Raw genomic sequence first — 24,592 nt, 5'->3', positions numbered from 1 at the left:
GTGGATGGTGGCACAGAAGTAGCACCCTCTCTATGCGACTGTACAATGGCTAAGGACACAGTGTTTGCCAATGACTGAACTGTTCTGTGGAGACCAGCAACATCGCCATGCATCCCCTCCATGAATGCCACCACCTGACCCAACTTCCTATCGTGGTCTTGGAATGCATTGATCATGTTGGTCTGCCCTACACACATCTGTCGCAGCAGATCAACAGCCTCAGCACAAAGTGCACTTTGTGTCACAGGGGCAGGTTCTGCGGTGCCTGCACCGAAGGCAACTCTGCTCCCCCTCCTCTGGCGAGCACGAGCAGTACATGTTGCAGTGGGTGGCAGTGTGGGCCCTGTGTGCTGTGTCCCGACTGAGGGTATCGATTGCCCACTCCCTGTCTGTGGCAACGGTTGTGACTCACCAACACTATCTGAGGATGAGGACGATGGTGTCTCCACATATGAGTCCTCAGGGACGGTTCTGTCCCCCTCTCCGTGGCTGCTCTCTTCAGTCTCAGTCTGTGTGTGTGTCATCTCGGATCCGGATGCATTGCCACCACTCATCTCCGTCGTCTGTGTCTCAGTGCCCTCGGCGAAAGCTGGAAGAGAGAGGGAAGAGATGTTAACCTAAGTGACACACTCACGTACTGAAGGTTTCAAAGTCACACCGTTTCTTACAGTCGATTGACATGTAGCACCCATCCTGTACACGAACGACCCCTACCACACATCCTCACATCATAGATCCGTGGGTGTCTGTGAAACCTGTACATCATACAAACAGGGCAAGTGCATGCAGACCACCACACATGTCATGCCATGGGACACCAGACCTCAACAGCATGTCCTGGAACACTCAAATACAAATCAACTGGTATATCCACCTGGCGGACATGGGTGCTAACGCTCACTCCGCTAATGACAGCAACATGCAATATATGCAAAAGATACGCACCACTGATGTCACTACTGTGTCTGAGCACGGATACATGCATTCACTCACAAGTTACAGACACATACAGTCTGCTTACCGCTAGTTTGCCGGGCGGACAGGTCAGGATGCGTCACAGCAATTATGCGGTGCATTAGAGGTGTCATGGTGCGTCGGGCAAGGCGGAATGTTCTCGGAATGATCCCCAGTGTCATCTCCGCAACGTTTTTGCTGAGCCTGGATATGTCGTCCCAGCGCTTGTGGCAGTGTGTCGTCTATTGCACACCCCCACTGCCCATACATCACGTGCTATGGTCCTCCACACAGCCTTGCGAAGGTGCAGCTTCACCTACCAGGATGGGAGACAAGAGGGTAACGTCAGTGGACTGTTTCACAACAATTTACATTGCAGAAGCACGTATCTTCATGCAGCCATGCGCAGTACAACACATGTGAAGGTCCCGCAGCACACCGCCAAGCTTGCAGAAGCAAGGAGTCAGTGACCACCTCATGCACACCAACATGTTACCCACTGCACTTACCACTTGTCCGGGGGAACCGTTGGAGAGCCGTTCATAGTGGCTGAGCACACCGTCCACATGGACATCCAGCTCCGCTGCGGTGAAGGGACGAGACCGGATCTCTCGCACTCTCGACATGGCAAGGTCCAGGACTGTGGCACTACAGAAGCAGTTGTTGGATAGCTCAGGAGCAGCAGGTGGAGGTGACGGTCGCAGGCAGCAGTTGTTGGATAGCTCAGGAGGAGCAGGTGGAGGTGACGGTCGCAGGCAGCAGTTGTTGGATAGCTCAGGAGGACCAGGTGGAGGTGACGGTCGCAGGCAGCAGTGGCTGGAAGCAGTGAATGTGTGCAGGAAATCTTCACACATATATAGGGCCCTGAGCTCATATCAGGGGCACATGTCTGCATCAATTGGTTTTCCCTGGATGCTTCTTTCAATAAGAGCCAAGGACTCACATTGTTGTGGCGGTGCACGTCTCCCGCAATTTTTGAATGCGCTTATGCGCAACGCGTAACCTATTCCCATTGGCTACATGTGCACGGACCGTCACGTTCATACACCGCCTACCGCATATGCGCGCTACCGCGACGGTGCATCATTTGAAAATTATTCACTCACTGGCGCCGCTATGGCGGTGCACGCTTTCCGCGGTGGGTGACCGGCCTGGACTGGCGGTGGGTGACCGGCCTGGACTGGCGGTGGATGACCGGCCTGGACTGGCGGTGGGTGACCAGCCTGGACTGGCGGTGGGTGAGGCAATAACACTGTAAGGGGTTGTTTCAACTGCCATTTCATATTGCATCATCAAATGTATGTGTTTGCCTGCACCGCCACCGCGGAAGGCGTGCACTGCCATAGCGGCGCCAGTGACTGATTGATTTCAAATGATGCACCGTCGCGGTAGTGCGCACATGCATTTAGCAGGGTGCAACCGGGATGGTCATTGACCATACAGCATATATCATGCTTAATTGCTGTGTAATCGGTCATCTCCTGTGTTGGTGGAAGGCGTCCCCAGATGGCCTATGTACACACACTGCATGTCTCCGCACACATGTAATCTTCTTAGTTGTACGTGTGTGTCAGGACATGTCCGGAAGGCTGTAAGATTTTTGATGTGTAGTCTATGGACCATGTCCACGTGCGACATTCATGTCCATTTGTTGCATGTGTGCTCAGACTGTAGACCTTGCCAGTGGTTAACAAAGGCTAGTGTTGTGGGCCAAATTTGCGTCAGATGTGCATTGCGAAGTGTTGACGTATTGGTCTTGTGGACACACGTGTTCATTTCTACACATCTACACAGTACCGCAAGGGTGTGTACACACATTCATTAGCTGTTGTGAGTGTGTGGTTTGTGTGTGCAAGTAACAATGATGTGTGTGTACATGCATTCTGTTTATGCGTGTCTGTTGTTGTGTGCCCATGCATGTCAGCTGAGGGGGCATTGTATGTGTGTTCATGGGTGCATGAACACAAGTAGGGTGTGTTCCAATTTCATGTTGTTTGTGCACGTACATGTGTGTCTGTGTAGATGCTTGTCCACATATAGGCCCTCAGTCATGTGTTGTTGCAAGATGTTTGAACATATGTGCACGTACATTGTGTGTGTAGTCAGCTCTATTGCCTTATATATTGTTCCGGTCACATATATCTTCCCTGTCTGCAACATGTATAATTAGCATTGTGGTGATCAAGATGTGATAGTGTTGCACAGCTATGCGTTGTTGGTCATTTGACATCTGCTGCCATCTACTCCCACACAGGAGGGCTCCAAATGTGCATCAACCATACACTGTGCTGGAGGACATGGTTGACGAGGAGGTGATCCGCAAATACCGGCTTGACCGACTGAGATTGCAGGAGCTTGTCACACAATTGTCACCTCATCTACAGCCATGCAGGACATATCCTGGAACTTTCACACCCACAGTAAAGGTGATGGGCGCACTTCATTTCTTTGCGACTGGCACTTTCCAGTATACAGTTGGTCATGCGGGAGGGATGTCACAATCCATGTTCAGCATGGTTCTGCGGGATGTCCTGTATGCCATGATGCTTTACAAGGATGATTACATCCATTTTCCATGTCAGGCACAGTTGGCAGCAGTCAAAGGTGACTTCTATGCCCTGGCCCAGTTACCACACGTAGTGGGTTCAATTGATGGTACACATATTGGTCTCATACCAACCCGGGCACGTGAAGCTGTATATAGGAATCGGAAGCACTACCATTCGATCAACGTGCAAGTGATGTGCCTGGCTGAGAACATCATCTCGCATGTGTGTGCCAGATTTCCCGGTTCCGCCCATGACTCCCACATCATGCGGAGCAGCATTGTCCAACAACTGATGGCTAATCTGCGTCCAGAACGTGCGTGGCTTGTAGGTGAGTGTGCTGAAAGGACAATTGTGTTGTCAGTGTGTTGTGAGGACAATTGTGTTGTATGTGTGGCATGGTGTTTCCACAAATACTGGTAATGAAATTTGTGTCTGTCATCACCCCAGCTAGGCGACTCTGCGTACCCAAACAGGCCGTGGCTGCTGAGCCCCATCAGGAATCCTACTACCCCTGGTGAATTGCGTTATAATTATGCCCATGGGAGGACATGTCGAGTGATAGAGGACCAACTCTGGTATAATGGATTTCGCTCGCAAATTGGGTAATACCCCAGTATCTGCCGTGTTGAAGCTATATCAGGCAAAAAGTGTTGCGGTGGCATGTTACGGAAGTGAACTGTGGGGGTTTTTACCAGTAGATACCCTAGTAGCTCTCGAAAACAATTTTCTGAAACAGGTCATGAGCTTACCAAAGAGTACTGCAAACTTCTCTATACATGAGGAATTGGGCACCCCGTACTTAGCTGACAAAATTGCCGCAAACCCTCTGCTCTGCTGGTTAAGCTGTTGGCGCAATACAGCGATTCCACTAACCCATAACATCCTAGCTGAAGCCCTTACTTGGGAAGGACAATTTAAGTTACCCTGGATGAAATACATTCGTAATTGCTGTAAAGATCTGGGCAGATTAGATCTTTACTTAACACCCCAGAACGCCACCAAGCAAGATGTCAACTTTGTAAAAAACACCTTTTACTTGAAGCGACAACTCTACAGGGAAGAAACTGAGCTTAAAAAGCCCAGCGTAAGGAGCCATGCACTAACAAAGACCTGTGTGTTCCCTGAACCTTATCTATCGTGGAACATATCCAGATACGAACGCTTCCTGCTGAGCAGATTTCGATTTGATCTTTATCATCTGCTTTTAGCTGTACCAAGTGGAGCCCATAGAGCTCAAGTGTTGCCAGCTTGCGGCTGCGACAACAAGTCTCCGCAAGACTTGGCTCACTTTTTATTCCTATGTCCTTATTACTCAAGTCCACGTAATATGTTTTTAAAACCGTTGCTTAAAAAGATGAATTTTACACAAATCAAGCCCGCACTCCTATACCTTCAAATGTTGCATGAAGACAGTACTTTTTTTATCTGCAAGTTTTTAAAAACAGCCTTAAAGTATAGATCAAGTATGGAAGGATGATCCCAAACTGAATTATAATACAGATACAATGCCGTCTTGATTAAGTATATGCACATAGGACCACTGTATCATGTCTTTTTAATAATCGCTTACTACCTTTTTCTTTTAAAACTATTGGAAGATAAATTTTTCCTTTTACGAATGAATTGTATTTTATTGTATTATGTGCTTTTATGACTGCTTTCCTATCAGTCGAATAAAGAAACTTTGAATTTGAATTTGAGTGATAGAACGTACTTTTGGACTGCTGAAGTCTAGGTTTCGGTGCCTTGACAAAACCGGAGGGGCTCTGCCATACTCACCAGGCAAAGTATGCAAAATCGTGATTGCCTGCTGCATGCTCCACAACCTGGCCTTGCCCAATAACGTTGAACTGATCGTGGACCCTGAAGACCAACAGGTTGCTCGGCCTCCCATCCCACCCATGTCGACTGATGAGGATAGTGGTGAGGAAGAAGGTGTGGACCAGAGGCGTCAGTTCATTGATCGCTAGTTCCCTTGAATGTGAGTAACTACCGCTTGTATAGCCAGACAATGCGTGATGTATGTTTGGTGGCGGAGTGTGGATGTGGTGTGTCTATGCTGCCTGTTCTGGTATGTTCTGTTTGCAAATGTGTGTGTTAGATGGGGTACATGCTATGCTCCCTGATGTGTGTCCTGTGAGCCACTTACTTGGTGATGAGTGTGGTTTGTGGGATGTTGCAGTACAGTGTGTTGTGATGGGTGTCAATCTCTTTCCTGACCTGTGTTTGTTGTTCTCTCATTATCCCTAGGTCACTCGCACAGGGGCATGATTCTTAACAACATTGATCCCTGCACCTGGTAACGTTACATTCTAAGACATTCATGTGATTAAAACATGGAGGCCACACATCATTGAGTGTTTACCTGATGTTTATTTACAGGTTGAGGATTGATGTTGGTGCAAAGAAGTGTTGGTGGGGGAGTGAGAGTTGAAGGTCATGGCAGATGAAAGCACCATGGGGACACCACAATGTATGATGTCCAGCTAGTCCAACAGACGTGTGGCAATGGTTGGCATTGTGGGACAGGATAGTTTTCAGGGTGAATGGAAGGCTCGGACAAGGGTGAAGTCATTGGAGCCCCCTCTTAGAGCGGGTAGATGGAGCAACACCATTGCTCTCACCTGCATCCAGCCTCGGACGGCCCTTCCGTCTTGTAACCGGAGCGGAGACAGCTGTGGGGGCAGGTTGGTCAGGGGCCACCGGCCTGTCCGTGGGCTCAGGTGTGGGTGGTGGTGGTGTTGGGGAGCGGTCCCGCTGGGCACTAGGGTGAGGGGGTGGTGGTGTGGCACGGGATAGCCAGTCCCTCCACAGAGCAGTTGCTTGGCCCATGATGTCCACAATTTGGCCTATGCGGGTATCAATTGACCGCAGCAGATTACTGTTCTCTTGTGAGTCTTGGTGGGCCCGATCAGACTGTTCCTGCGCCTGCTGATAGGAGGCATTGACTCTTGCGATGGCTTCCAGGGTTTCGGCGGCAGGATGTAGTGGGCGTCCTTCCCCACCTCGACGGACAACTGCACTCCTGGTAGTGTACTGTGCCCTTACCTGTGTCCTCTCACGTCCACTCTCCCTGCTTGCCTGGGATGTTGATGGTCCATCATCGGCTGATGGATCAGGCAGGAGTGGTGGTGGTAGTGGTGGTGGAGGTGGTGGTGGTGTCTGCACAGCTCACTATGGCAGGTGATGGTGTGGTGACACAGGCCGAGGTGGTGGAGGCAGTGATGTCCTGGGAGCATGTTGGCCCTGGTAGTCTGCTTGGTCCCGCCTCGTCCTCTGCGTCTGAGCTGGCAATGGGCTTGTCTCCAGAGAGTCCGTGCTGTGAGGGGGGCGACTGGTGCTGGCGGTTGCTGCTTTCGCCAGTCAAGTTGCGATCACTTGAGGGACAAGATTATCATGATCAATGCTGTGGAAATGACATGTTTTTGGTAACAAGATTACAAATCAATTACCTCTCTCACACACCCCACGCACTCCCCCCCACCCACCGCCATCCCTCCCTGTGGACATGGGGACCTGTTGGGAGTTGTAGTGCTGGTCTCTCACCCCACCCACTCACCGCCATCCCTCCCTGTGGACATGGGGGCCTGTTGGGAGTTGTAGTGTTATGTTATGGTATGTTAAAAATGCTTGTTACCGCGCACGCTCACCAATTGGTTTCATGGCGCTCAAAGACAAGTCAAGTGGGGGAAAGCGCTGGGGTGAAAGAGGCTAGTCGTAAGCAAGACAGAAGAGGTGGGTTTTCAGAAGTTTACGAAAGGTGATATAGTCCGGAGCAAGGCGGATGGGGAGGGGAAGGGAATTCCAAGTAGAGGGGGCGAGAAAGGAAAAACAGGCACCACCGTGTTTCTTGCGTTTGAACCTGGGGGTGATCAAAAGGTTTTGGGCAGATGACCTGAGGAGTCGTGACGGAACATGGGGATGGAGACTAAGGGCCAGATGTAGGTGGGAGATTTTGGCCATTTACCGGCCGGTAACGGCCGAATGGCCGTTAACGACCGGTAAATGGCCATGGAGATGTAGGGGGATAAAAAACATGCATTTTCGGTAATGTTACCGAATCGGTAATTTTACCGATTCGGTAAAATTACAGAATCGGTAAAATTACTGATTCTGTATATTTTACCGATTCGGTAAATATACCGGTCGGTAAAATTACCGAAAATGCATGTTTGGTATGTAGGTGCCAATTTTAACATTGACACAGGGCTTTGAAAATCGGTATTTTACCATGCAATACAATTGCATGGTAAAATACCGATTCAGGTGTACATGCACATCTGTGCATGTACACCTGTGCCATGTGGCACACATACATGCCCTTAGGGCATATATGTGTGCCACATGGCACACAAGCCTAAAACAGGGGTGCCAGAGGGTGTCAAAGTGATACCCCCTGCACCCTTGCAAAATTTGGTATTTACCGATTCGGTAAAATTTACCGAATTGGTACCTACATTAGAAATACCTACTCTTAATTACCGAATTGGTAAAATTCGGTAATTAAGAGTCGGTATTTCTGATTTTGCTACATCTGGCCCTAAGAGAGATAAAAGCGGGAACAGGAGTGGACAGAGATTTGAAGACAGTACAACCCATTTTAAAAATGCAACGGTACGCTACCGGGAGCCAGTGAAGTCTTTCCAACAAAGGTGTGACGTGTTGGTATTTCGGCTGTTGGAAGACTAGTCTGGCAGCCTGGTTTTGTACCAGTTGGAGGCGGTGAAGGTGGTATGCAGGGATCCCCACGTACAGACAGTAGGCGTAATCGATACGTGAGGTGACCAAGGCCATAATAACTAGACCGAGAGCCTCCGGGGATAGGTACCTTCGGATTTTCCCGATTCTACGGAGGTGATAGAAGCAGGCCGAGGTAACCGTGTTAATTTGGGGCCTCATTGAAAGGTCGCGGGAGATGATGACACCAAGACTTTTCACAGTATTAACGGGACAAGGGGCGGGACCAAGGGCCGAGGGCCAAAAGTTGGGGCTCCAGAAGTTCGAGGGCCCATCGATCAATACCAGCTCGGTCTTGCTGGGGTTGAGCTTCAGCTGACTGAAGTTCATCCACTCATAGATGGTGAGCATTATAGTTTGAAAGTTAGAGCAAGAAAGAGGGGAAGAGTCAATGGGAAAGATTAGTTGCAGATCATCTGCATAATTGAAAACGGTAACAGGAGAGTGACGAAGAGAGACAAGAAGAGGCTGCATATATAAATTGAATAAAAGAGGGGACAGAGCAGAACCCTGGGGGACACCACAGGAAAGTGAAATATGGGGGGCAGAGAAGGAGGACAGCTGGACCGATTGGGAGCGATGTTGGAGAAAAGACCCGATCCATGACAGGGCAAGGCCCTGGACGCCCGCATTTCTGACACGGTCGATCAAGATGTCGTGATCGACCGTGTCGAAAGCGGCCGAAGATCTAACAATACCAGGGCCTGGGTCAAGTTCTTATCCGCCCCCTGTCTCAATACGTCCACAACCGCTACCACCACTGCCTCCGTAGAATGGGCCGGTCAGAAGCCTGCCTGCTGATCATCGAGAAAATGGGATCTCTCAATGAAAGTGCTAAGGCAGCGAGTGACGTAAGTCTCCAGGACCTTGCCCAAGTAGGGGAGAAGAGAGATGGGTCGGAAGTTCCCCTAAACAGTGGGGTCAGATCCAGGTTTTTTTAGGATAGGTACTACCACAGCTTTTTTGAAAGCATCGGGGACAGAGCCTGTAGCGAGGGAGAGATTGAGCAGGTCGAGGGGAGGGCCTGGACAAGCCATGAGAGCGTCTCTTAAAATTTGAGGAGGACAGCAATCATGGGGAGAGCCAGAACTGACTGTCTGTAGAAGAGAAAAAAATCCATCTAAGGAAATGGGGGGAAATTCGTGCAAGCTACAAGGATTCGGCGGAGGAAGGGCACTGACATGGGAAAGGGAAGGGGGGGATATTATTTTTGATGATGGAAATCTTGTCAACAAAGAATGCATTGAGGGAGTCACACAAAGCCTGCGAGGGTTGGGGCTGAGCCGTGACACGGTCGGGGAGGGAGAGTTCAGCAACAATAGAAAAGATCTCCTTAGTTTTTGATGCAGAAGAGAGGATTTTTTGAGAGTAGTAAAAGGATTTAGCCGAAATGATTGATTTTTTATAGGATTTTAGTAGGTCAGTGAAGAGGATTTTAGATGAAGGGTCGTAATTTCGCCTCCAACGGCGCTCAGCTTGTCTAAGAGATAGCTTATGTGCCTTGAGTTGTTCGGTGAACCAGCGCTGGGCGTCGTGTGGGCGTTTTGTTTTAATGGTTTTCACCGGGGCAACCGCATCGCTGGCTTGAGACAGCCATTGATCCACTATGGTCGTTTGAAGGTTTAGGTCAGAGTGGGCGTTGGGGAGAGTGGAGGCTAGGGTTGAGTGAAAGAGGGAAATATCAGCGCGTTTCCAATTACGTGCCGAGAAGTTAGATACTAGTGGAGGGCGAGTGGGTAGCGACAATTGCAACGATAAAGAGATAAAGAAATGGTCCGACCAAGTGCAAGGGTAAACAAGAGGGGGAGAGATATCCAAATTAGTTGTCCATAACTGATCGAGGATATGACCCTTATTATGGGTAGCAGTGGTGATATGTTGGGAAAAGTTAAAACCAAGGAGTAGATTTGTGAATTCGATTGATAAGGCAGTTTCATGGGGGTCTAGTGGCCAATAGTTAAAATCGCCTATGATCAAAATCCTGGCGGAGTTAATGGCCAACTGGGAAATAAGATCACCAAATGAGGAGGAGAAAGAAGGCATATTAGAAGGGGGACGGTAGACTAAGACACAGGTAAAAGAAATTGCTGGTCTCTCATCCCACCCACCCACCACCATCCCTCCCTGTGGACATGGGGGCCTGTTGGGAGTTGTAGTGCTGGTCTCTCATACGACCCACCCACCGCCATCCCTCCCTGTGGACATGGGGGCCTGTTGGGAGTTGTAGTGCTGGTCTCTCACCCCACCCACCCACCGCCATCCCTCCCTGTGGACATGGGGGCCTGTTGGGAGTTGTAGTACTGGTCTCTCACACCCCCCACACACCTCTCTCACACACCCCATGCACTCCCCCCCACCCACCACCATCCCTCCCTGTGGACATGGGGGCCTGTTGGGAGTTGTAGTGCTGGTCTCTCACCCCACCCACCCACCGCCATCCCTCCCTGTGGGCATGGGGGCCTGTTGGGAGTTGTAGTGCTGGTCTCTCACCCCACCCACCCACTGCCATCCCTCCCTGTGGACATGGGGGCCTGTTGGGAGTTGTAGTGCTGGTCTCTCACACACCCCACCCACCTCTCTCACACCCCCCACCTACCACCACCCTCCCTGTGGACATGGGGGCCTGTTGGGAGTTGTAGTGCTGGTCTCTCACCCCACCCACCCACCGCTATCCCTCCCCGTGGACATGGGGGCCTGTTGGGAGTTGTAGTGCTGGTCTCTCACAGCCCCCACCCACCTCTCTCACACACCCCACCCACCACCACCCTCCCTGTGGATATGGGGGCCTGTTGGGAGTTGTAGTGCTGGTCTCTCACCCCCCCACCCACCGCCATCCCTCCCTGTGGACATGGGGGCCTGTTGGGCGTTGTAGTGCTGGTCTCTCACACACCCCAACCACCGCCATCCCTCCATGTGGACATGGGGGCCTGTTGGGAGTTGTGGTACTGGCTGCTTTGACAACATGCAAGCCTGGGAACGTAGGAGGCAACATTTGTGTTTGGTCATGGTGGGTGCATCTGTGGCCAGGACTTCACATTTGGGTGACTGTGTGGTCCACAGGCATGGATTGGGGCCAGGGAGATGTGTGTTGGCAGTTGTGCATGGCAGACCATGGCAGTGTGATCATGGTCGTTTGTTTGTACTTACCAGCCTCTTCTCCCTCCTCGATTCCTTCCAGGCTCTCAGGGTGCAGTATGCCCAGCACCTTCTCCTCCCATTCAGCAAATGGTAAGGGTTCCGGGGGAGTGCCGCCGCCAGTGTGGTGTGCCCACAGGTGGTTCTTCGCCCTGATGCCTTTCAACCTTGCCTTGAGGTCGTGCCACCGCCTCTGGATGTCGTGTTTGGTGCGTGGCACGGTCCCTGACGCATTCACTCTGGTCACTATCCTGTCCCACATGTGGTTTTTGGTTGCCAAGGTTGTCTGCTGGAATAGGTTGCCGAAGAGCTGTGGTTCGGCACGGAGGATTTCATCCACCATGACCTTCAACTCAGTGTCAGTGAATTTTGGATTTTTCTTTGGTGCCATGGTGTGTGATGTGCAAGGTGTTGTTGTGGTGGGGTGGGATGTGCAGGTATGTGGTGTGTAGGGATGGTGTTGTGTTGGTTTGTGTGGTGTGTGTGTTTGTGAGCAGGTTGTATGTGTGTTTGTGTGTGTCTGCTATTCGTGGTAATGTGGCTCTTGCTTGCAGCTATGCTGTGATGCAAAGGACTGTGGTAGTGGGAGGGATTCATTTTATACTCTGTGTGGTGGTGGTGTCACAATGGTTGTTGGCAATCAGGTGTTCTGTGGGTGTGGTGATTTAGGTGGATTTTTCGGAGCTTGGGGGGTGTCATTGGGGCGTGTAGTTGCTGGGGGTGGGTGTTTCAGGTGGTTGGGTGTTCTGTTTAATGTATTTTCTATTTACTTCCGTCTGCCATTTTGTAATCGGTTTGACGGCAGGGATGGTGTTTGTGTGGTCCTTCCGCAGTTATGGTCCGTTTTCAATCAATCAATCAATCAATCATGCCATTTGAATAGCGCACTACTCACCCGGGAGGGTCTCAAGGCGCTAGGGGGGAGGGGTATGCTACTGCTCGAACAGCCAGGTCTTGAGTTGTTTCCTGAAGGCGAGATGGTCCTGGGTCAGCCGAAGGTGGATGGGGAGGGAGTTCCAAGTCTTGGCAGCCAGGTAAGAGAAGGATCTTCCTCCGGCGGTGGCTCTTCGGATGCTTGGTACGGCTGCGAGGGCGAGGCTGGTGGACCGTAGCTGGCGGGTGGGCGTGTAGAAGGTCAGGCGGTCATTGAGGTACTTGGGGCCCAGGTCGTAGAGAGACTTGTGTGCGTGGGTGAGGAGCCGGAACGTGATCCTCTTGTCGACGGGGAGCCAGTGCAGGTTCCTCAAGTGGCTGGAGATGTGGCTGCGTCGGGGGAAATCCAGGATGTGTCGGGCGGAGGCGTTCTGGATGCGCTGGAGTCTTTTCTGTAGCTTGGCTGTGGTTCCGGCGTAGAGGGCGTTTCCGTAGTCCAGTCGGCTGGTGACGAGTACCTGGGTGACAGTCTTCCTGGTCTCGGTCAGGATCCAGCGGAAGATCTTGCGAAGCATACGCAGGGTGTTGAAGCACGATGAGGAGACGGCGTTAACTTGTCTGGTCATCGAGAGGGAGGGGTCCAGGATGAAGCCCAGGTTGCGTGCGTGGTCGGTTGGCTTGGGTGCGGTGCCCAGGGCTGGGGGCCACCAGGAGTCATCCCAGGCGGAGGGCGAAGATCCCAGGCTGAGGACTTCCGTCTTGTCCGAGTTCAGTTTCAGGCAGCTGTCCTTCATCTACTCGGCGATGTCTTTCATCCCTTCGTGTAGGCAGGTTCTGGCGGTGTCGGGGTCTCTAGTGAGGGAGAGGATCAGCTGGGTGTCGTCGGCGTGATGTTGAGGTTGTGCTGGCGTGCGATGGCTGCGAGAGGTTTCATGTAGATGTTGAAGAGGGTGGGGCTGAGTGAAGATCCTTGTGGGACGCCGCAGATGACTTCGGTGGCCTCGGAGCAAAACGGGGGGGGGCGGACTCTTTGTGTTCTTCTGGTGAGGAACGAGATGATCCACTCCAGTGCCTTCTCTTGGATACCGATGTAGCTGAGGCGCTGGACTAGGGTGCGGTGGCAGACCGTGTCGAACGCGGCGGAGAGGCCCAGGAGGATGAGGGCCACTATTTCCCCCTTGTCGAGCAGGGTCCGGATGTCGTCGGTGGCTGCGATGAGGGCGGTCTCGGTGCTGTGGTTGGCTCTGAAGCCGGACTGCGAGGGGTCGAGGGATCCGTTCGTCTCGAGGAAGACGGTCAGCTGTCTGTTGACGATCTTCTCGATGACTTTAGCAGGAAAAGGGAGGAGCGAGATGGGGCGGAAGTTTTTGAGATCGGTAGGGTCTGCTGTAGGTTTCTTCAGGAGGGCGCTGATCTCGGCGTGCTTCCAGCTCTCCGGGAAGGTGGCGGTGTTGAAGGAGGCGTTGATGATGTTCCGGAGTTGGGGTGCAATGGTGGAGTCGGCCTTGTTGAAGACGTGGTGTGGGAAGGGGTCCGTCGGTGATCCGGAGTGGATGGTGTTCATCGTGCGGGCTGTGTCTTCGGTGGTCACCGTGGTCCAGGTGCGAAGGGTGGCGGTGGGGGGCGTTGGTTCGACGGTTGGGAGCGTGGGTGGGGTGCCGAAGCTGTTGTGAATGTCGGCGATCTTGCGGTGGAAGAAGGAGGCGAGGGAGTCGCAGAGGTCTTGTGACGGAGTGATGTCGTTAGTGCCGGTGCTGTGGTTGGAGAACTCCTTGACGATAGTGAAGAGCTCTTTGCTGTCGTGGGCGTTGTTGTCCAGTCGTTCCTTCAGGGATTTCTTCTTGGTGGTGCGGATGAGCTGGTGGTGCTTGCGGGTAGCGTGTTTGAGGGCGGTCATGTTGTCGGTGGTCCGGTCGAGGAGCCAGGCTTTCTCGAGGGTGCGGCAGGTTTTCTTGGAGTCCTTGAGGTCGTCGGTGAACCAGGATGCCTTCTTGCTTCTGGGTCTGCTGGGAGGGTTCTTTAGTGGCGCGAGGTCGTCGGCGCAGGCGGTCAGCCACTGTGTGAAGTTGCGGGCTGCTTCGTTGGGGTCCGTTGTGTTGGCGGGTGGGCTCTGGCTGAGGGAGGTGGTGAGCTGGTCTGCGGTGATCTTGCTCCAATTCCTGTGAGGTACCTGTTGCGGGTGGTGGTGGGTCGTGGATCTTTTGAGGCTGAAGTGGACGCAGCTGTGGTCGGTCCAGTGGAGTCCGGTGGCGTGGCTGAAGGTGATGTACTTGCTGGAAGAGAAGACGGGATCAAGCGTGTGGCCGGCGTAGAGGGTGGGGGTGTTGACCAGTTGCTTGAGTCCGAGGTTGGCGAGGTTTTCCAGCAGGGCGGTGGTGTTGCGGTCCTTGTTGTTCTCCAGGTGGAAATTGAGGTCCCCGAGGAGGATGTAGTCGGTGGAGGGGTGGGCGTGCGGGCTGATAAAGTCTGTGATGTCTTCGCTGAATTGTGTGCGTGGTCCCGGGGGTCTGTAGACGAGGGTGCCTCTGAGGGTCGTCTTAGGGTCGTGGTGAAACTGGAAGTGGAGATGTTCGGCTGCGGCGAAGGAGTCGTTGGCATCGGTCGTGATGCGGATGGTGTTCCTGTGGACGATGGCGATGCCACCTCCGGTCTGGTTGATGCGGTCCCTCCTGATGATCTTGTACCCGTCCGGGATGGCGATGGCGATGTCGGGTGCAGAGGAGGCGTTCATTCAAGTTTCCGTGAGGAAGGCGACGTCCGGTGATGTAGCGTCGAGGAGGTTCCAGATTTCCACGGCGTGTCTGTGGACGGAGCGGGTGTTGATCAGGATGCACTTGAGGTGGTTGCTGCTGGTGTTTGTCTTGGCGGGTGCGGGGCAGGCTCGGAGGCAGGTGAACTTGCAGGTGCAGCAGGTGAAGGGTCTGTGGGTGCGTCTCGGGGTGGCTCGGCAGCAGGCGTGGGTCCGGCCGGCATTAAGTGCGTTGAGAGTGGCGGCGTCGTAGGTCAGTCGGGTCGTCTTGCCTTGGCGGGGAGGGCCAGGGGTCCTGGCGCTGGGCGCGGGCCAGGCGTGGACGGGCGCAGACGGGCTTACGTTTGGCGCACCTTCGGCGCTCAATTGGCGCTCCCGCTGCGCGCGTCCGCTGCGCGGTCACTCCGGGGGCGTCATAAGTAAGGAGCCGGGAGGGAGGAGCAGCTGGGTGGCGGGAGCGGGGCGGCGAATGGAATCACAGGGGGGCGGGGCCGCAGGCAGGCAGCGGCGGGAAATTCCAAGAAGCAGCGGGCAGCGGGAAATTCCCAGGAGCAGCGGGAAATTCCCAGGAGCAGCGGGAAATTCCCAGGAGCAGCGGGCAGCGAGCGAAGGAATCTGCAGGCAGGAGGCGGCAAAGGCAGGCAGGAGCGGCAGCAGTGAGTGGGGCGACCAAGCCCTGTGGAGGACGGCGGTGAGTTCCGTTGTAATGGCGGCATTATCCTAATCGCGCGGACGGACCCTCCGCAGGTATGGCGGCGGTTGCGCCTGTTCCCGCAGTCATGTCCATTCGCGGCGGTGGGTGTTCTTTTGGTTACGTCCGCCGCCGACGGTGTTAGATGTGTTCCGTCCGCCGCGGACGGTGTTTGATGTGATCTGTCCACCACGGTTTGAGATTTTTGACATGAATATCCTAATCGTAACCGCGGATTCTCCGCGGTGCGGGCAGAAGTGATTTTGCCGCGACCATGGCGGACGGTACTCTTTTCCGTCCACCATCCTAATGTGCCCCTAAGTTCTCATTTTTGGCATTGCTGTATTAATGGTAGTGCTTTCTTAATTGTTACCATGCCGCCTTTTTCGGGCAAGTGTGTGTGTCTGTGTTTGCCAGGAACCACCATTTGACTTTGTTCTCCATGTCATGTGGCCAGGGGGCATTTTGTGTAGGCAGTGTCCATATCCCTGCATGTGTTCTTTGTTTTCTTTGACTCCTTGATTTTTGTTTGACAATGTAGACATCGACCATTGTGTTAGCCAGCCAGTGTGCTTTTGTTATAGGCATGCCTATGTTCTTTGTTGCGGCCATGCCTCCTTGCTTGTGGTTGTTTTATCATGTGGCTAGGGGCCATTTTGTGTAGCCAGCCAGTGTGCTTTTGCTATAGGCCTGGATTTGTTCTTTGTTGTCCATGCCTCCTTGCTGTTGTTGTTGGTTGATCATGTGGTCAGCGGCCATTTTGTGCAAGCCATTCAGCGTATGTAAATCCTTTTTTTCCAGTTTTCGAAGCAATTTTCTATGGAGATTGATAAGAGAGGACTATGCCTTTATGTTTTTTATCATTTTTCTTAACTTTTCCCTGATATCAGTTTAATGCGCTTGAGGATCATTGTAGTGTATGTATATATGAAGAGTGTCTAATATTTTATGCATTTCCCCTACAACTCCTTGCCACCCATTGGCTTGTCATAGTCCCCAGTACTCCAGCAGTTATTTATTTTAATGTATTTTACCTTATTTATTAGCATTATTTGTTAAATATTTGTATTTACATTTCTCCAACACACCTCCTGCCTGCAACAGGTGCCTTCGGGACACTCAAGCACTTAATTTGTAATGACTGTCATTACTCATTTTCCTTGGACCCACTGCTGCCTGGAAAATGTGCACAGTGCTACGCAAACAAATGATGGACGGAATTCTGAATAAATCATACATTCAACCCTAGTCAAGGGATCTGGGTTAAATCCATTGTTCTTTTGCTCACCATGCCACGCCAGTTTAGACCCAGCCATATGCAAATCAGTCTTCACCCTGTGCCTCATGGGAATAATCCAGAGAGAACTGCCAAGCCAGGTCCTCCCTGTACCGGATTCAAGCATCCTGGGACCGGTTTCTGGGTATTACCACTCATCAGCCAGGCTAGCTTGAATTCAGTGGCACAGTGTGCACAGTCACATGCCAGCTTTCATTTTTTCAGGATTATTCCATTTTACTCCAGACCTACTGTCTGCCATAGGCGCACCCCAGAATTTATTTTCTAAGTAATAATTAATTTTTCCCTAGAACCTCTACATGCCATAGGCATACAGCAGCATTATTTTTTTCAGAATTATTCCAAATGTAGTGTCGTGCAATTACTACATTTGGATACTCCTTGTGCAAAGACTAGAAAGCATTAATAGAGCTAGTAATCCGAACCCACTTGAGACACTGTTTGTCATTGGAGAGTTGGATGCTACTGGTGGAAGCTAAATCATGCATATTTATTTCAAGTCTACTACGACAGATTTCCATCAAGGGGCATAGGGGATTATGTTCACTCTCCAGCCATGTTATCTCTAAGAGATTACTACATTCGGACATCCAGCAAAATATAGTATATTGAGCTTGAGAGTAGCATGTTATCAAATGTTTTGGCCCCTTTCCTTGACAGATTCTGTTCTACCATTGGCGGCTCTTAAGCCTAATTCTATTGAAAAAGCCTTAAGTTGCAGGGCAGCCTGTGTCCATTTTTTTTATTTGTGGCAGCTCTGGACTTGGAATGCCCAATACACCATCATCATCCCTTGTAATGTCAATGTTCTGATAGTTGTGTTGAAATCCCCTGCTATCAAGGGATAAGCACAATAATTGGTGGACACCAAATTGGCTTCAACTAATGAGATAGTGGTTGATTTAGCACCCCCTTAACACCTCCAGCATACACATTGTAGATTTGGCTACTGGTGTGTTTATCAATTAGTAGGCATAAAGCCATGACATTCTGTATATCAATGTTTATTGTCTGTATGTTCCAGGAAAGACTGGCCCTGTATCAATTAGTTAGCCCCCCTCCAGGTTAACCGGCTCATCCGCTTTGCTGGGGTATAACAAATTAAATTGCACTGCTTATATGCTGGTTCCACGCTCAAAGTTTCTTGGAACAAGCATATGCCATAGACCTCAATGAATTTATTCCAATCTGAGGGGGAGATCTTAAAACCAAAACCTGCCACATTTCATTAAATAATTGTTGTCAGGGGTCTTTGATGGATGCAAAAGGAAATTGTAAGTGGGTACTTTGGGATGGTTAACTCTATGGTGCCCGCTGAGACAAAAGTCACACCCTCACCCAGGCCAGAAAATGGCAGGCTTTGTTATATTGATGGGGGAATTAATCAGAGGCACATAGCCACTTTGAAAAGAGGCCAGATTAGGATTACTGATGAAAGGTAGTCAATCAATATTATGTATGGGAGATGTTTTGAAACTAGTGGATACAGGGATGTTCGGTTCTATTGGGGTATAATGCTCTGGACTCCTATATTTCTAATGTTTTTTAATGTCACATGAATCCAATGTGTGAGCATCAAAAGGTACAAGGCTGTCAACAAGTTCTTATTCCTCAATGTTAAATCAATACTGCCAAAATCTGTCTCTTTTAGTGAATACCTTGTTGCAGCACTAATCTCCTTATGTATGAGAGAGTGACATCCCCTAACTTTCAGTATCCAAAGGGTTGCCTCATTAATCAATTTGCCCCCACCCTCGCTATATGCAGACTGGGTGAGCTTGGGGACATTAGTCATAAAGATTTTGACCGGAATATTTCAAACTGATGTGACTGCTTGAAATTGAGAATTCTGGGCTTGTTCCACAGGGCACTTTGGCTGTCTAGAGAGAGGTTTAATGCCATGGCTAGAAGGGTGGGAAAAGCTATTCTATCTACAATCTTGGGAACACGGGTGAAATTGCATGTATGTGTTTATAATTTATTTGTTATGTAGTTTTAAATATGTGATTTATGATTTATTGTCTATGTAAACAAACAATGAAAGCAGTACAAATGTGATGATTTTGCGTATTATTATTAAACTGTATAGAAATATATTTCGGAACTATTAATATGTCAACAATGCTTATATTAATAATGTTCTAATTTTATCTAATACATGTGATTTTTTTCAGTGTATTTTGTCTAATAAAACGTATCTGATAAAGTTCTAATTTTACCTAAACATTTCCTCACTTTATAGTTTACTAATGCAAAGTACAATATTGAAAGTATACAACTTTACTACTATATAGACCATGGACTTATTTTTATACATATAAATATATATTTGTATTATATATTATTGCAATAATAAGCAAATTCCATAAACTGATAAACTATATTTCTACAAACCGTTAAAAAATATAAAGACGAGTGAGCTAGATTTACTATTCTAACTCCAGTCCTAGAAAAATAAGACTACACACTAAGTCCAAACCGACTTCATTGGAGAAAGTGCATATATTGGGGTCTGGGAGGCTTTACTATTGTAACTCGATTGAAGCAAACATTGAAAGTACATAGTTTAGGTGAGGAGGAAGATTAACTATTCTAACTCAAATCACAAAACATTGGTAAAAATCATATTATGGGGTTGGGGTCAGATTTAATTTCGATCTATAATTAAGTAAACATTGGACAAATTGCTTTTATAGAGGAGGGACTTAAGACAAGCTGTACATACAACTGGAAAAAGAGGACAATTAATGGTCAGTATTTTTAGGACCAGTGTGGTCATTTGTGAAAAGTCCTTATGAATATTAATAAGGCAGGTCACAACTTATGCCCCACTATGACCCGCACTCATCACAGGGATAGTGGCCTGCTAATGTCAGCAGACCACCATATCTGTGATTGATTTAAAATATAGCATTTTGTCTTTAAATCCAACCAATTTCCCTTAAAGGAATATGGGATGTGTTTGAATTTTTTTGGGGAAAATGTAATTTTTATTTTTAGGAGTAAGCAGTGGCCTATGGGACCTCGGCCTACTCTTAAAAACAAGTATTTCAACACTCACAAGGGAGAACGGGTCCCATTTTCATATTTCTTACAGCCTGCTTTGAGCAGGTGGTAAAATACATAATGATTTGTGACTCTAATTTGGTTGCAAAGCTTTGTTACAAACCATTCCATTATGCCATGAATGCCAAAACACTAGACCAGTGTGGAAATATAAGTCAGTTTGCAGAGTTGCTGGAATTTGCTAACTCTGTGTTATGTTTGTAACGCGCTGTGTTCTTGCCTCCATAGCCGCACCTCAGCTTTAATTTTTAAATATTTATTCCATTTCCCCCTGGACCGCACCAGCAATTATTTTCAAGGATTATTCAATTTTTCCCGGGATCCTCTGGCTGCCATAGGCACACTTTTCCACAACTACCCATTCCCATCTATTCATCACACCCCTCACAATCTCCCCCAGGCTGTGTGATATATATTGAGGTCTGACATATGAATTTGCACCATAAATAGATCACACTCTTGGTGGGGTGGATGTGGTAAAAGTGACACCAAATAGCTCCATTTAGGGCCTCCTCAGGTCTGCTGTGTATAGATTGAACAGGATGGGGGCCAGCACGCATCCTTGCTTCAACCCATTCTCCATGAGTATTTTAGGGGACACTGTGCGGCCGCTGGTTTTAATCGGCACCCAGGTATCTTCGTAGAGTGACCTAATAGCCTTCAACAAGTTAGGTGGAATGCCCCAGTTTTCTAACTTCCACCATAGTCGATTGCGGACCACTTTATCAAAGGCCGTGCTATAATCAACGAAACAGCATAAAAGTGGTGGATGATTCTTTGAGATGATAAATAAGTCCATGCCAGTACGTTATCCAAAGTTGATGATTGGGAGCTAAATACGGTCTGGTAGAAGGGTATTGCTTTTCTATTCAGCCCACTTCTCCAAATCCTTCAAAAGTACACAAGCGTATGCCTTAGCTTCCAGGTCAAGCAGGGCTATAAGCCTGTAATTTGATGGCTTGAGTCGATCCCCTTTTTTGAAAATCAGTACCAATATTGAGCCCTTCCAAGAATCGGGGGCTGTAGCTGTCAAGAAGGTGTGTTTGTAGAGCGGAGTTAGAATTGCTGCCAGTAATCAGATACCCATTTGAAGACTGGAGCTGGGATCCTGTTGGGCCCTGGCGCCCCGTCGTTCTTCATATTTTAATAGTCTTCATGACCATTTGCGGGTTTGTCCATACAGCTCGCGTACAGTGAGCTGCCACCTGGGATCTAACATCCGTTGGTGAGTTGCCTGTGCTGAGAATCATGTTGCTTGGCTTTGCACGGGCTAGCCGAGCTCGTCTTTCTCCGCGGCTGGTCCCCTGTGTACTGGCCATATTAGTGGGTGTGATTACATAGAACTGCTTCACATAAATTATCCAGTCTTTTTCGGCTACGCTATTTTCTCTCTGGCCCCTCGACTGCTCAGCTGGTTTATGTGTCTCCATAGTCCCTCAAGATTCTTTTGCTTAAGCAGGGAGAAAACTCTGAGCCATTCCCTATGTTAGTTTTCCCTTTGTTCCCTGTCTCTTGTATAGAGTTCTGGTAATGCTATGTTAGCAGCCCCTACTGCCCCTTTAAATTCAGTGCAGTGAACCAAATTGTGACTTTGTCACGTTTCATAATACGTAGCGCATAACGTACCCCGGAAGACTGTTGTTTGTCTTAGAACGAGCATGTTCTGATTATGGACCCCGGGCGGAGCGAGCAGAGAAACTAAGTAAGTTAGCACGCGAGAGTACTGGTTTTGTACTCTTCAGTTATGCTTTAGTGTGTGACGGCTTTCACTTGTTTCTCCGAGGGAAACGCGAGCAAAGCAGGTTTGAATTTTTAACGCATGCTTGTCACGATGTGAATGTATTCCACTTTAATTGCCTGCAACTCAGAAATCGATGTTCAGAACGTATTACAGCGTAGGGTCTGAAAGGAAGCCACTGTGGGTTTACTTAGCGCTGAAAAGCCAGCTCTATGAAAAATGTCCATCACGCTGAAATTCACATTAATGTGAAATTATGAACTCGTATGTTTAATTATTGAAATATGTTGCTTTTTGCATTGTTGAAAACGGGTATTGTTAATATATGTGTGCACGATTAATCGTGAATTCCTTTGAGAAAGTGAGAGTATCACATTGCGTATATAATTTTTAATAGAAACTGTGACAGATTAGCTTTTTGCTTATTTTTCCAGACCCCTGAAGAAGTGTCCTTTGAGTGACCCGAAATGCATTGGGTGGTTTAATACATGGATTAAAATTCAAACATTCGATACCATCGAAGAAATCGATTAACTTTGAAAATGAAAGAAATATTTAAACTTTGAACATATGGTCTTTGATTAGCATTTAAAGTACATGGTACTGAGTTTGGATAAGGAACCATAGCAGTTCCCTGAAAAAGTGCACACATTCTTCAGAGAAGTGTCTCCCTGACCGATTAATTTCTAGCTTTTTTATGTTCCCATATTTTTCCTTAGGGTTGCCCTCAATAAAGCCACGGATGGGCCCTCTGATTGTTCCCCCCCTCTTTTCTTTGTTGTGAGCGCCTTCCACAGGAGCCATTTTCTGTCTCGTATGTCTTTGTTTGACCAGATGCTTCCAGGTCTTGTTTGTCCTTTGACCCTGGTGCAATGGGACTGGGGGTTCCCGAACTTTGCTAGTAATTCCTCAGCAATGTTCTTCCAACCTTTTATGGGGGAACATGTGGGGGACAGACGTCCTTCATTTTTTTGTTCCAGCCATGTTTTGAGTGTGTTCTCTATCCTGTCAGACCAATTTATCCTCCTCAGGAAACTGTTGGCTGGCAGGACTTCCAGCTGGAACACTGTTCTTAGTGGCCTTTGATCACTATCTGTCCGATCTTCAACTACAAAATCTTTAAATCTGGCCGCCATCCCTTCACTGGCCATAATGTAGTTGATCCTTGAGGAATCCCGGAAAGTGGGACCCATGTATTTGAATGGGGCTTTTTCCATGTGTGGGTTGAGGTCAGTTCATGATCGTTGAAAAGGTCTCGGTAGGGGTGCTGCCCTTTCTTGTCCCTGAAGAGAGGAGTCAGCTTTGTCGAGGTCTTTCAGATTGAAATCCCCGGCTAGAATGATCTGGTGGATGCTTGAATAATAGGTCGTCTATTTTCTGTGTCAGTATCCCCAACTGATTTTTGCAAGGTGGTCTGCGTTGGATTAATGTAACAGTTTATTATCAACAAGCGCATTGGTTGTGAGTTCTGGATCAGGCCTCCGATCTGTAAGGCTTGCAGCCCTGGTAGGTTCAGGTTGATGTCTGTGGCTTCGAGTGCCCATTTCTGTTTGATAAAAACGGATAATCCACCCGCTGGTCTGTCAAAGAGGTTCCTTTTTATAGCTGGGACGAAGTGCTCATGGAACCCAGCCAGTGGGCTACTAATCAGCACCCATGTCACTTGGAAGCAGAGTATGTCCCTGATTTCTAGGAACTGCTTCAGGTTTTCATTTCCGTTGATTTTTCCAATTACTGCTAAAGTTCCAAGAAATTATGGTGAATTGCTGCTTGCTGGAGACTCCTCTCCCATCCTCACCCCTGCTGGGCCTGAGTTCTCGGCTGTTAGGAATGTTGCGACAACCTTCCTGGTAATCCGGTGTGACCGGAGGGGGGGAGGCTGCACAAATATCACAATGGTTTTTTCTGCATAAGATCTTAATGCCAATTAAATTCCTGGGACCCAACTGACTGCCGCCCATGTTCACACCAGAACATGGACTTCTATGGGAATTCACAAGGGCATATTAGCAAGCCCATTATCGGCGCTTTAGCGGCAGTTTCCTGTCGCTGAAGCGGCAAAAATTTTAACGTCTTTACTTGATAATATGCCCCAAACCCGTAGACCGTTGTTGCTGCGCCCGATGGTTGGGCCACTTTTCCCCTTCCCAAGGCATGCTCAGTCACTGGTGTTTATATACCCATACTTACTTGGCTGATTGTAACTGATCCTGCTTGGGGCCGATTTCTGTATCCTTGCTTATCCCTAGAGCCAGACTGATGCCTAAGATGTGGCTGTAATATGTTTGTAGCATCCGGTCACAATGAAGCTGTTACCAACTCTTACTGAGTGAGTGTGTCTCGAAGTACCAGGCTTGTACCTGCAATTGTGTTGTTGTCTGTATGCTGATTTGGCCTTGCAGGTGGCTTTTGGCCCGCTGCACCAAGGTTGATAGCTGGTAGGGAGAACGTTGACAGGTTTCCCAGAATCCGAGGCCACAGAGTGTTCTTTCTCCCCCAGCTTTTGGATGTAAAAATTGGATATGGTGGAATAATTTTAAAGGTACCTTGTTTGGGGTGGAAGGTCGGTGTTCAGTAGCTGAAGATGTTTCCCTTTTGTCTTTGTCTTTTTTAATTTATAGATTATGTCCATATGTACCCGCTGTACTTAAAGAGTATTCTTGCAAGTCTGTGGTGGGGGTGTCACTGTCCCCTCTACCCCCGTTGTTGGAGCTTTGTGTGTCTTTGGCTGATTTTGACGTGCTGGCGAAGTTCTTGATTGTGTGTGCTGCGTCATTGCCCTAATCAATTTTCTCCATCTGTC

This window comes from Lissotriton helveticus, chromosome 1_1 (assembly GCF_964261635.1).
Source record: "Lissotriton helveticus chromosome 1_1, aLisHel1.1, whole genome shotgun sequence".
Classification (NCBI taxonomy): domain Eukaryota; kingdom Metazoa; phylum Chordata; class Amphibia; order Caudata; family Salamandridae; genus Lissotriton; species Lissotriton helveticus.
Note: the sequence above shows the minus strand (reverse complement) of the source record.